We start from the raw sequence: 13,126 nt of genomic DNA, 5'->3' as shown, positions 1-13,126 counted from the left end.
AGAAATTTTGTGAAGAGAGAAATTTTGTGCATCTTGTTCATTGAGGTCTGACCATTGCCTAGCACAGTGCTCAGGATGAAACAGACACTCAAACTCTTTATTCAGTGAATGGAGGACAAAAGGGAAGAAGAAGAAAGAACTTTCACAGGAAGATGGGTCAGATGAAGACATCAAGATGGAAAACACTAGTGGGACGGCCAGTGTCTCGTCACCCTCTACTCTTCCCACTGAGAGCTGCTTCAAGAAAGTAGAGTCTTTGTTTAGACACTGTCTTGGGATGAAGACAAGAGCTCAGGAAAGCAAGCTAAGGGGAAGGCTGAACATGGAACACTGCATGAGGCTGTGGGATTAAGGAATGCAAACTGCTTGAGGGTGAAAGTCACAGTCTTGTCAGTTACAAATGATTTTCTAGTATTTTCTAAAGGACCACACTCATACACACTGATTGTTATTTGACCTGAATGAAATGTTGGTGGATCTAAAACCTTGGGTGTGACCAATTTTAAGCATGACTTACGGTCGAAGATGTGAGGTCTTCAAGTCCAGATCGGTTACGAAGGCCATGACCAATGTCTCTGAAATACCAAGGCCAACGCCATCCATAGGAGGTTCAGATTAAATTAAGAAAAACTGCTGATAATCAATGTCATGTCAGATAGTTCCTTCCTGGTTCTTTACAAATGCCTTGTGCTGTTTTTATAGTACTGGTCCTTAACCCCACTGGCCTCAAACAAATCTTTGAAGGAGAAGAAGGAAGTATGTTATCACCCACAGCTCAGTCATGTCTGGAATGTTCTGTACGTGCTTTTCTTTTTCTTCTTTTTTTCACCTCGAAAGCATAACAAATTCAACACGTTACCACAGATCCCCTCTTCCGTCCCCTCTTCCGTCCCCTTACACAACTGTGTCAATGGGATAAACTCAGAACTTTTCTGTTTCTGTTTCCTCTTGCTCACCCTTTGCTAAATTACCACCCGGGTGTGTGTTCGCTGGCGGATCCCTCTAAAAGGCATCTTTTTCCTGTCCCTGTGTCTCAAGAATATAACAAAAATAGGGAGACAATGTCAAGCACTCTTATAGTTCTAACCTTTGTTACGTGCATTTTCCTCAGCCTGCTCACCTCACAGCAGAGAAAGAAAAATCACCCTGTGCCTGCATGGATGTGAGGTGTCTGACTGATGGAGTGTATTTGCCACTAAGTCTGTGATTACCCTACATAACCTTAAATGCTCCTCCCAAACCTACTCTCCAATAGACTGCAAAAATTATTTTCCTACTAAAAAATGTTAGCAGCTCTCCATAGAACTGTGACCACAACTCCACGCCATTGAAGGAAACAGCCTCTCAAATCTAAAAAGAAGAAATGCTTCATGGCTAGTCTCCCAGACACATGTGGGAGATGAACAGCTCATTTACCCTGGGCTGGAACACAAGTTATCAAGAGGTTAATAAATGCCTTTCGAGAGTCCAGATGAGTCAGTGATGGCAGATGTGGGGGAAGGGGACACAAGTTCTGGCCTTTAAGAGCCCTGAGTCCCTCCTGTAAGAGCCTAGGTCCTCTCCTGAAGCCCAGGCAGGGGACAGCGAAGCAGCCCAGCATGGCAAGCATCTCCCACGAGAGCTGAGCACAGTGGGATGTCCCAAACCTTTCTCTTCAAGCCTTTTTCTCCTCCCTCAAATGGGCTAGCATTTTTGCACCTTTTTGGTTCAAAGCCACCTGCATGCAGACACTTGCCTCACAGCCACCAACATGCAGTGAAGCAGTGGATGGTTCTTCAGGAAGTGGGATTCTTAAATGTATAAACAGATGCTAATTGTCTGTGGATATTTCCACACATGGCGTGGGGGGAGGAGGAAGATGGAGAGTGGGAAAGGGGGAGGGGGAGGTTGTGAGGGTGCCAGGCTCTGGGCGAGGCCCTGACATGCACATGCTCACATTCACGTATCACGAGTGTCTTGGACAGAGACACAGGGAGACTGAATGGGTGACTTCAGCTCAAGGAGGTGCCAACAGCCAGAGAGAAGAGCCTTCCTCTTGGGAGCACTTCACATGGGAGTGGACCTTGGCCCTCATCCGTGATAGAGTTACCAAGACTACATTAATAAGGTACCTTAGCCTTAAGGACACCTCAGGGGGAACCCCCACTTTCGTGAGCCCCTTCCACTGGGACTCCCACAGATATTCACTCTTTAAGACAGATCATCATCCAGCCTCTGAGACAGCAATGACCCACCTACCTAATCGGTCACAGAGGTCAATGTTTTGTCACAGCAGCTTGTCCAACTGGGCCAACCAATATTTTGCCTTAAAGTCTTTTCCTTCCTGTGAGGTGTGGCTCTCTCTGGACATTTGAAATCATATCTGAATCCTCTCCAGAGCAATTTCTATACTTGCAGACAACACACATCTCCGGCAGCCTTCTCTTCAATAACAACCCCATTCCTGGGTCGTCTGCTGTCTTTTCCTCCCTGAATCCACTGTGATGACTAGCCCGGGCTGAACGCTGTGATATGGACCTGATACACTGCAGGGACCCTTGCACATCCATATTTTTGCACACACACAAGCTTTGAGGAGTTTCGTCCTCCTATGAAACTGGATCCTTGTATGTCAAAAACTAGATTTCCCTAAGGCCAAGCCATTTTCTGTGTCTTGGCTCAGGTGCTGGAAAGAATGAAGGTCTCTCAATTTAGATTTTTCCCATGGCTTAGCTCAGACAAATGTCCTTTCCATGCACCATGCACAGCCGCAGGCCCTGCAACTCTTCCCAGCCATCAATGGCCCCCAGTCTGCCCTCAGGGCCCTGGTGATAGTCACCAAGCTGACACTGCACCCCTGCCTCCAACCAGCAGCCCCACCATCCCTCATCCCAGGCCGAGTCTGCTGCCCCTAACCCTGGCCCGAGACAGAACCGTTTCAGAAGTTCCTTTTCCCACCTGGGCAGACAACCCTGGAAGACCCTCACCCAAAACACAGCCTCTCTACCCACAGTACAGAGGAGTGGCTCCCCTCTCATGTACCACTCCCCTCCCTCCCAATCACCCGATCACCCACCCGCCACCTCACAGCCAGGGAAAGAAGTGCTCACTAATCCTAAGACAGAATTAGAACTCAGGACCCATTTCCCACAATAACAACAGAAAAACCAGGGCACAGGTGACCAGCTAACTTGCAGAATGAATGCACTTCTGCGGGACTCTTTGGAAGGCAGGTGCCACACAACCAGCTTAGAAAATAAACTTTCATAGCCATAAACAGTCATATGGGGAATGACATTTTATTTTATTTTTATTTTTTTGCAGGGAGAGCAAATTAAGTTTATTAATTTTTTTAGTGGAGGTACTATGGATTGAACCCAGGACTTTGTGCGTGCTAGGCACGCAATCTACCACTGAGCTTTACCCAAAGAGGTCTTGATACACTGGTTCTGTGGCTTTGAGAACCACCACCCAGGACTGACACCCTGAAGAGTGACTTGGTCATATAGCTCGGTAACTTGGTCTCTTCTATGAAGAGGAATTTTGAGCCTCCACCCCTACACAGTGCATCCAACATAACTTCTCTTTTCATCATGACAGTCCTGCAGTCTAGGTAAAGGACGGACACCTGTGTTCACAGACAGAACAGGTGAGGCGAAGTAAGGAATACAACATTCCAGTACTTAACAATTTCAAAGTCTAGAGGAGAGGTTGTAGTCTAGATAGAGCTGACAGTGGACTCTTTTACTTCCCCCAAATCATCTTTTTAAAATATGTTTGTGCCTTTCAACTACAAATTCAAATGCTGACTGTGGCATGAAGGAATACAACAACAAATACTTTGTTTTGTTTTTCCTGATGTCTCCCCGAGTCAGCGGCTCCCTAACCACTTTCAGAGAGCCTGTCCGAGGAAGATGGATGAAAACTCACTGCCTGGGGTGCACCTGCTCAGATGCTGCATCTCCTTCCCGATCCATCCAAGAGGTCTGACTCGGCCTCCATCTCTCCCGCTGGCACCGCGCAGACACGGAATCCGGCTTATCACTCCACAATCAGAGTACTTTGATTCCAACTAGCTTTCCCTTCTGCTTAGGCCCTCCCGACCAGGCCGAAATCTTTCTGTTTCTTTACAGGGTGAGGAAAACAAACCCAAGGAAGGCCCCTCAGTCCCCTGCAGGGGACAGAGCTGCAGAACCAAATTTTAAAGCCATGAGAAAATTCTAAAGTCAGACATCTGGGCTCATTTGAGCGACTGAGCCAAAACACAGATGGAATGGTTGGGCCCCTCAGAATCCAGTTTCACACGAGAAAGACTCTCAGCCCTGGGGTGTGTGCGTGTGGGGGGTGAGAGGTGTTGGGGGTCTGCCCTGGGGGCAGGGAAGGAAATATAAGACTCTTTGCTTTTTCTCTCACATCCCTCTCTCTCTCCATCTCAGGGAAGAAGGGATGAGAGAGGTGGGAGGTGCTGAGACAGAACATCCTCCTTCACACCTGGGAGTGACCTCTTGGTAGGACAGTTGGAAGTGGGACCCAGCACAGGAGCCACCCCCAGGCTACCCTGTGAGCCTGCCATCTTCATGGGTCCTCTGGCTCCCGGAGGGACAGAGATGGGGGAGCACAGAGTTCAGTTCCAGATTCCAGGACTTTCTAGGAGGGACCCCTCAATGAGGGCCCATTTTTAGCACCAACCATTTTGACAGGGTTCCTATTAGGGTAAATCCCAGCAATTTGGCAAGCACGCTTTCAGTGAGGAAAGACAATGAGAAACCGCCCAAGTTTAATTCGTGAAAAATCTGTGCTCTCATTTTCCTATTGAAATACTTGCAAACACAGACACACAGACGGATCACTCTATTAAAAAAAAATACCAGAGTCCCCTGCAAAAACAGTCCCCTAATTACTGACTTTGGCTGGAATCTCATCCTAGTTGAACGGGGCAGAAGTAGCTTAATGGCCCCCCGTGTACACCTGCTAGAATCCGACAGTGGTTCACCTTTGCAGAGCTGCCCTGAGCCCCGGGCTTTGAGGGGAAGATCGCTTGCTGGAGAAAGCTATCACTTTTGTGATGACATAATGCTGACAGGCATCTAAGGCTCATTAAAACGTAAGCCCCCAGATGACAGGATGTCTCCTGAGTGCTGTCTGCACCCTGGGCCCACTCTCGTTTCAGTTACCATAACACTCAACTTCAATAATAGACTGTAGTCCCAGCCACAGGTCCCCGTGCTCAGCCTGGACCTTTCACACATTTGCCTTTTTTTTTAACGTAAGTATATTATTTTTATTTTACTTACATTTAAATTTCATTATTCAACACCGAATATAAGTATATGCTGGCCTTGTGTTCAGGTTTTTGAAATAAAGTCAGATGGACAATTTGAAGAGTGTGAGGTATTAAACACTGCACGATCAAATAAACAACTTGTACCCCTTTTTACATTTAGTAGCACAAGTATCTGGACAATTGGAGGAAAAACCTATCCAGGACTGAACTGAGAGGTCTTGCAAATTTGCCTTTTTATATTTGCCTAAATATAATACAAATGTTGGCTTCGGATTTTCAAAGCCAGTCAGGATTTCAAATATCCCGTCCCATGTGTCTGTATGTGTGTATCTGCGTTTGGGGTATGGATAACAAAATAAAAAAATCAAGTGTGGGGGCAGGCGGCCTCAGATGGCGACGGCACAGGGCACCTGAGTGGTCCGGGGCCATGAGCACCTCCTGGCCCCAGTTCAGCATGGATGATGCCTTTGAGCTGTCCCTGGAGGACGCAGGCCCTGGGCCTGAGTCCAGCGGAGTCGCCCACTTTGGGCCGCTGCATTTCGAGCGCCGGGCCCGGTTCGAGGTGGCCAACGAGGACAAGCAGTCCCAGCTGCGCTACCAGAACCTGGAAAACGATGAAGATGGAGCCCAGGTATCTCCAGAGCCGGACTGGGGAGTCAGCACCAGGGATTCTGGCCAAACATCCATCCACAGCTCCCAGCGGTCTTTTGGCACCATCAGCAGCAGCACTCGGCGCTCCTACAACACCTGCTGCGGCTGGACCCAACACTCTCTGATCCAGAAGAACCACCAGGTAGTGCTAGCCTCCTTCCTGCTCCTACTGCTGGGGCTGGTGCTGATCCCGATCGCCGGGTGTCTCCAGCACCATCTTCTTCGTGCCTGGCTTCCCGTTGTTGGTCCCGGGAGTCTACCACGCGATCTTCATCTACGGTGCCATGAAGGGCCACCGGGGCTTCCAGTTCTTCTACTCGCCCTACTTCGAGATGTGAACTGCCTGCGGGTGGCGGGATCCAGCGTCGGCTCCGAGAGGCCCGGTGCAGCCTCCTCGTGCCCCTAGAGGGCTTTCCTGGGGCCCTCATCTCAAGGGAAAAGCCCCTCCAGAACCCTCGAGCCCCCAGTCCCCTGGGGAGTTTGCTCAAGAAGTCTGGGGCATGCGAGCTTCGGGCCTGCAAAAGTCGCCCCCTCCTTGCTCTGTGCCTTAACTTATTCTCGGGCCCTGGGGTTGCTGGGTTGGTGATATTTTGTGCTAATAAAAGGGGTGCTTGATTCCAAAAAAAAAATTGTGTGTGATAGTTCCTTCTTCCCTGCAATCACTATCCTCTCCCCATCCAGAATGTGTGTGCCATATAACACTTGTCACAGAGTGTGCTGGTCACCAGAGTTTGTCGCAGAGACACGTGAGCCCTGGGGAGGTGCTGCCTGGATGGGACCCTCCTTCAGCTTCTGGTGCTGCCCTGTGTGGCCCATCGAAGGAGCGTGAAGAGTCCAGAGGTGGGGTCTGAATCAGGCTGGGGAGCATCTGAAAGCAGGAGCCTGGGCCCCGGGGGGTGCCATCAGGCCATGTGCCCTAGCAACCTGTGCCTCCTCAGTCAGTCTGCCTTATCCATGTTCTCCTGACCATTCCTCAAGGAGGAAGTAAAAGTCTCAGGAAGGCTGAGCTGTGACCCTGAATAAGTCACCTAAGCTTTCTGGCCTCAGTGACCTCATCTCACACTTAGGGAGGGCTTGGCTATATTTTTCAGCTCCTGTGTTCTCTGATTCTCTGAGTGAGAGTTTGCTCTGAGTTAGTTTGACTCTCAGATCAAGACTAAGAGGACTTAACTAGGTGGTAACCCAACAAGGGTCTTAGAACTGTGTGAGGGAGTCAGGGATCCACTGGATCCAGGATCTGATTATCTTGGGGAATTCAGAGTGTGGACCCAAGGCACTCTCCCCTCTCAGGCCCCTCCATCCTCCCTCAAGTAATACACCTGGTGCTTCTGGTCAGCTCCTTCTCTAAGAAATGATAGCTTCCTTTGCCTTTCCTCATAGGCCCTAGTCTTAAAAGCCATTAGAAAATCAGGTGGAAACAGAAGGATCCTCTCTAAAACAGAATGCTCTTAAATCCTCTATTCTGGAAGGGGACAGAACTCCATCATCACACTTCCTACCATTGCCACCAACACCATGACTGTGCATTTCCTGACCTCACTCCACTCACACCCTCTTTGGTAAGTGTTTTTCCTGACCACCTTGGTTAAGTCCATTTATACGTACTCCACCGCCTTTGCTCTGCCCAGTCCATGCTTCACAGTCCTTGGTCCGAGCCTTTCCCTCTTCTCTGTGTCAGTGACTAGCATCTTCTTTCTCCTGCCCACGACCTTGTGTGACCTATTCTGTAATTATTCCCTGCTGACCCAACATCCCATACCTTGACCCTCAGCCCTTCCGCTGCCAGCTCGGTATCAGCTTGGCCCAAAGACGTCAGAACAAGGCACAGTGGGTCAGGGAATCAACTTCTTAGACTGAGAGGGTGACAGAAGTCTGAACCAAAATGTTCCACTGCTAAAACACACAGCAAAACACACATGCATACATATGACAAATCCTCGTATTGTCCAACATTTCTATTAAAACTTAAAACTCAGGTTTTGAAAACCACAGTTGGTTCAGTTCCTTCACGAAAATTCTTCTTTTCCCCTCCATCCTATCCCTGCATCAAACTTGATAACCATGACACATTTCCTAAGGTTTCTTTTCAGGACACCTTAATTCTGGCAGTGAGAAGTTAGGCACGTGAGACAGACTCATCAAATGAATTCCTGGTTTAGGGCTTTTCATTCTTGAAATTTTTCTTTTTTTCTTTCTTTCTTTCTTTTTTTTTTTTTTTTTTTTCCCAACACAAGCTTCAGCCAAGATCTCTTGGTGGCCTGCTCTGCCTAAAAGCATTTTCCTCCTGGGAAGAGAGCCAGTCAACTTCTCAAACCCTGGGAAGAGTTGAGGCTTCTCCTGTCCCAGCTCTGTGGGCTCCTGGGTAGTGCAGCACTGTCTGTGAGTAGGGATTAAGTCAGGAAGGAACAAGATGGGACATGCCAAACCTCCTCCAGGCTTTGAAAAGGTGATCCAGACCGGTTCTGAAGCAGCCATGCATGTCTTAAGAGACTCCTAACAAAAGTTAGCCACTCTGAAACAAAGAGGGAGGAGGAAGGAGGAAAAAGCACTCTTTTAGGTTTCTGAGAAAATTCTTAACCAGAAACACTTGGTTTGCTAATCTTGGTGGCATTTCCAAATCAGGATCCCACTGCCATTATTTCAGAGCCCCGCCTGGGAAGACAGATTACATCTTACCTGGAGACATTCTCTATAATCACAGAAAAATGCCTCCTGCCTTTGTACAGAAAATGAAGAGATTTTTCAAAATAAAGAAAAGCAACTTAATTATCGTTAAGCAAACTAACTGCTGTGAGCATCATCCTCTGCACCGAAGCACAATTTAACTTCAAAGAAACCGCAGTGACCACGGCCCTCGCTGGCCCTCCCCCAGCAATGAGTGGCCAGGAAGAGCCCAGACCCAGGTGAGCCGCCCCGGTGGCCAGGAGTGCATGGCACAGCAGAGGGAGACCCCTAGGGAGGGACAGCCACCCCCAGAATCGGGCCACTTCGGTACCTTGCTCTTGTCTGCTGCACAGCAGGGCCCCCGACAGCAGAAACTCAAGAAGCCACCTTCCTTGCTTGGCCTTTTCACGGGTGGGTGCAAAGCTGGCTCCATGTCCAGCTCTGAAAGCGGAGTGCAGCGGTCACCTGCCCAGACCTCGGGTCCGGGGCCCTCCCCGTCCACACTCCGCTGGCCTCCAGCCGGGCCCATCCTTCCCAGAAGCCGTTCTGACCCACCCCTGACAGACGGAAGCCTAGGATTTGGAATGTGAATCACGGATAGAAAATACCGGTTTTTCACAGCTACGCAAAGGCACCAGGGGTGGGGTTTAGGTAAATCTGGATGTGGACACCAAAATGCAGGGCAAGACTGTGCCTCTCTTCCATGTTTCCCTTGGCCAAAGGGGCTCCGCCCGCCCACCACTCATTAAAGAAAACTTGAGGCGATCGGAGTGTGCAGGGGTCACCTAAAGTTCATCAGCACCGCTGGGCAGTTCACGTGCAGGTGAAGTTTCAGACTAGAAACAGACACATCTTTACTTAGTTCATACCGAAATCTATGCATCATGTCTCTGCCACCAAGAGCCACATCACAAACAGCCAACAGTCTCGCACCACTGGTCAAATCGCTTCATCCTCAAAGGCAGGGCAGTCATGGTGAATATACTTCAAAACCCACCAGGCCAGAACTTCTAGAACAGGATCAAGAAGTGGGGAGGCCACAACATTCAAAGGCTCGAGAACCACCCAAAGGACAAACCCCCGATTTCCTGGTGGCAGGACCTGTGCTACATGCTCCCCGTTCATCTGACCATTCTCAGAATGTCGTTTCCACAGCCGGTGTGCAGAGGTCACTCAGAGTCAGAATCCTGGATCCCACAAAGTGCGAGGGTAACCTAACTCACATCACTTCCCTAAGCCTGTTTCCTTACCTGTAAAATGAGGGCAATGAATGCTACCTACTCACCTTTCCAACATTTTCATCATTTTTACTGACAAAACCAAAGCGGACAATGCCCAGCATCAAAGGTGTTAGCGGGACTCACACTGTCTACACTGCATGGTTCAGCCAGCCTTCTCTGGGGGCCATCTGGTGGGCTCCCCGTGGGACCTGGTGCTTTCCACTGTTGACCTCAAATATCTTACTTCAAATCAACTACCACAAAACAAAAAAGCCGAGTAGGACTGAAATATAAGCTAATGATTTCTTTTTTCAGTTGAGAGCAGCTGAAAAGGCACAGGTATGATGTATCATGATATCCTTGGAAAAACCCAAACTCAGGGACGCATGACACATGTATCCTGTTTCAGACAGGACTGCGTCGACTTACACCTTTTTCTGTGGTCGAGGGGAAACATTTTAGTGACCTGAGAGCGAACACAGTACATGAGAGCAGATGGAAGTGCTGAGAATTTGGAAAAATACAAACAAAAAAGAACAGAAGTCCCAGCTTTCGGCCTTTGGGTTAATGACAAGAACATGGGCTTGTGTTTCTGGACACCAGGCAGAGGGATCCTGGGTGGGCAAGTCACAGACCTTTGGGATTCTGTAACCTGCCTGCACTGGGGTCTCCGTGATGCATTATGAGGGGCCCTGTAGAGCCAAAGAGCCCCTTTGGAGACCCTCCCAGAGATGGAGGGAGGGGAGGATGGTATAGTTAAACATCTCCTCCCACCAAAGGGACTTTTGCATGAAATAGTATTTGAACAAAAGCTAAAAATATTCTATATTCTTCCAAAAACATTTGCACCACACAAAGAATAAAGTTCAAACCCACTGTTGTGGCTTATTAAGCCTCTGGCCACCTCTCCCAAGTCTCCTGGTTCTTCAGACAGGACCTTCCTGCCTTGGGGCCCCTACACTAACTGCTCCTCTTCCATGCCTGGTCCCACTGTTTGCGAGCCGGGCTCCTCCTCACACAATCCGCTTTATTTCTCTCCTGGAACTTTTTCCATCTGAGGCCATCCCTGCATCTGTTTTCTCCTCTGCCCCTCCCACCCCACCCCACTGAGACTCCAAGCCCTCTGAAGGCAGTGGCGCCTGGCACAGGACCTGTCCGGCCTAGAGACTCAATCCACGCTGATGAATGAATGAATGAATGAATGACAGTTCATTCTTTCTAAATCTGATGATCCTGTGTCACTGGATCATCTTCATGTTAATCAAAATTACCTTATTCTCACACTTAACAATTCAAGAAGCACTTTCACAGACTTAATCCTCAAAACCAGACTCCAAGGCCTTTTTGTGGTTTGGCGGGAAGTCACTGGCCCTGGACTTGTCTGCCATGAAATAACAGAGTTATCTCAGACCAGTCATCTCACAGCTTCCAAGTCCTTCTCCATCAACCAGGGTGTTCTCTGAAGCAGCTCTAATCTCCCTCCCACCTTGAACAACCTGTATCTGAGACTTTGGCTGGTAGATACTGACCCTTTCATACAAAATGTTGTGTGAGATTGTCTCCATGATGTTGCCTCCATGAATCGAGCATCCCTACATGCCGGGTACTGGGTTAAGTACTTCTCACACTCAGGTCTCTGATCTGCAAACCACCCGGCTGGGTAAGACACCTTAGCCCTTCTCTACAGAAGCAAAATGGAAGCTTCCTCAGCTCAAGTCTCACCCAAGACCACACCAATAGTAACTGGGAAACCAGTTCCCCAGCCTAAGTCTGTCCAACAACAAGGGCCAGGTTCCTCCCACTTCCCAGCAGCGAGTGTCGCATGGAGCAAACCTACAGAAACCAAAAATGAGGGCTCTCCCCATGGGAGTCAGGCAGGTAGGGAGACAGGTGTGGGATGGAAAGTCGGGGGCTGTCATGACCCTATGAATCTGTACCCCACCTCATCTTAATGGTTGCAATGTAGCTCTAGTAGAAATTATAACAAAGGAATCAGAGCCCCGTGTTCACTGATCATCTTCTTTTTTCCCCCTCGTAACGTAAGATATGTGATTCATATATAAAACTCCTAATTCTGCAGAGTTTTGGTGGCTTATCAAAGTGTGTAGAAACCATTGTGCAGGCCTGTCTGGAGAACCTGGCCCCAGGCCTGTGCCTCTGACCCACAGTTACTCTGCCTGCACCAGGAAGGGGCCTGTCAAAGTTGCACAATTCATCCCTTCAGTTCCAGTGAGAACTTCTGCAATCACACGGAGAAGTATTTTGAAGGGGAGGGTGCGTGTTTGGGGGTTATTGTGCAAAAGGCATGAGCCACACCGTCTTGTGAATTTTCATTTCTATGAACCACCAGGTATTTTCCTTTCTCTGGGGTGAATTCTAAAGGTCTGTTCACAGGGGCACAGGTTTCTGAAGGAAGGAATTTGATGGACAGATGAAGCTTCTCCCTATAATGCCGGGAGGATGGTTGCTTCTTGAGTGCTTTCCTGATGAGCCTGCTCCAGGCTGGACTTCAGAAAAACTGCAAATAAGCAGCAAAACGGACCACCGTTCCAACCCCTCAGGTTCCTCAAAGTCCACCCTTTGTCGTAATGTTGAAATGGCAAAAAAGGTAGGAGGTGGGAAAGAGAGTGTGAGGCTATGGGTATAAACCCTTCCCCGTGTGACTGTACTGCCTGGACATCCCGCCTTGTACAAGGAACAGCACTTCTCATACGGAACCTCTTAGGGAGCCCAGGAAAATGCCGCAGGTTTGCATCAGAACCACTGGGTTCAAATCCCAGCTCTGTTGCCTAAGGACTCAACTCTAGATTCTTCTGAGCCTTGGTTTCCTTACTCAGATGTATGTTTCTACACAGGTTCATAGGGTTTTTTAGAGGATTATAACTTGTGTGAAAGTTTCCACATATAATACGCAATAATTGTGGCCATCAGAATGGACTTATTTGCCGCGGTTTGACTGCATACAGGGAAATTTTTTTTTTATTGTATTGTGTTGGCATTTGAGATTTTTATGTATCTTAAAAAGCCAGTGGTATTTAAAATTTGGAGGAAGAAAATATTGTATTTACCCCATGATACTGAAGTTTGGTCCATTTTTTTTAATGATACAGAAAAAGTTCAATTAGGCTTAAAAGTGACCTGCCACCACCCCCAGGCTTCAGTAATTACCTTCTCTTTAATGCAATTGCTTAAATTATAGCTTGCCTTGTTTTGCACATCACAGCCACCATCCTACCCTTTTTTTCTCTAAGCATAGTTATTCCTCATTATTTCTTAGGTTAACTGACAAATGCCAGACATACGCTTATTTACAAAATACCAGATTAAG

At 48.3% G+C, this 13,126-nt stretch overlaps 1 protein-coding gene and 1 pseudogene across 1 annotated transcript in view; one reads left to right on the top strand and one right to left on the bottom strand.

Annotated features, from left to right (window-relative positions):
* The window catches only part of KIAA1217 (KIAA1217 ortholog), a 278,742-nt gene that overhangs the window by 232,753 nt on the left and 32,863 nt on the right, over positions 1–13,126 (bottom strand).
* LOC105090613 (transmembrane protein 134-like) lies at positions 5,691–6,252 on the top strand (annotated as a pseudogene).

Source organism: Camelus dromedarius, chromosome 26 (assembly GCF_036321535.1).
Source record: "Camelus dromedarius isolate mCamDro1 chromosome 26, mCamDro1.pat, whole genome shotgun sequence".
Classification (NCBI taxonomy): Eukaryota; Metazoa; Chordata; class Mammalia; order Artiodactyla; family Camelidae; genus Camelus; species Camelus dromedarius.
Note: the sequence above shows the minus strand (reverse complement) of the source record. Positions and strands in the feature narration are given on the sequence as shown.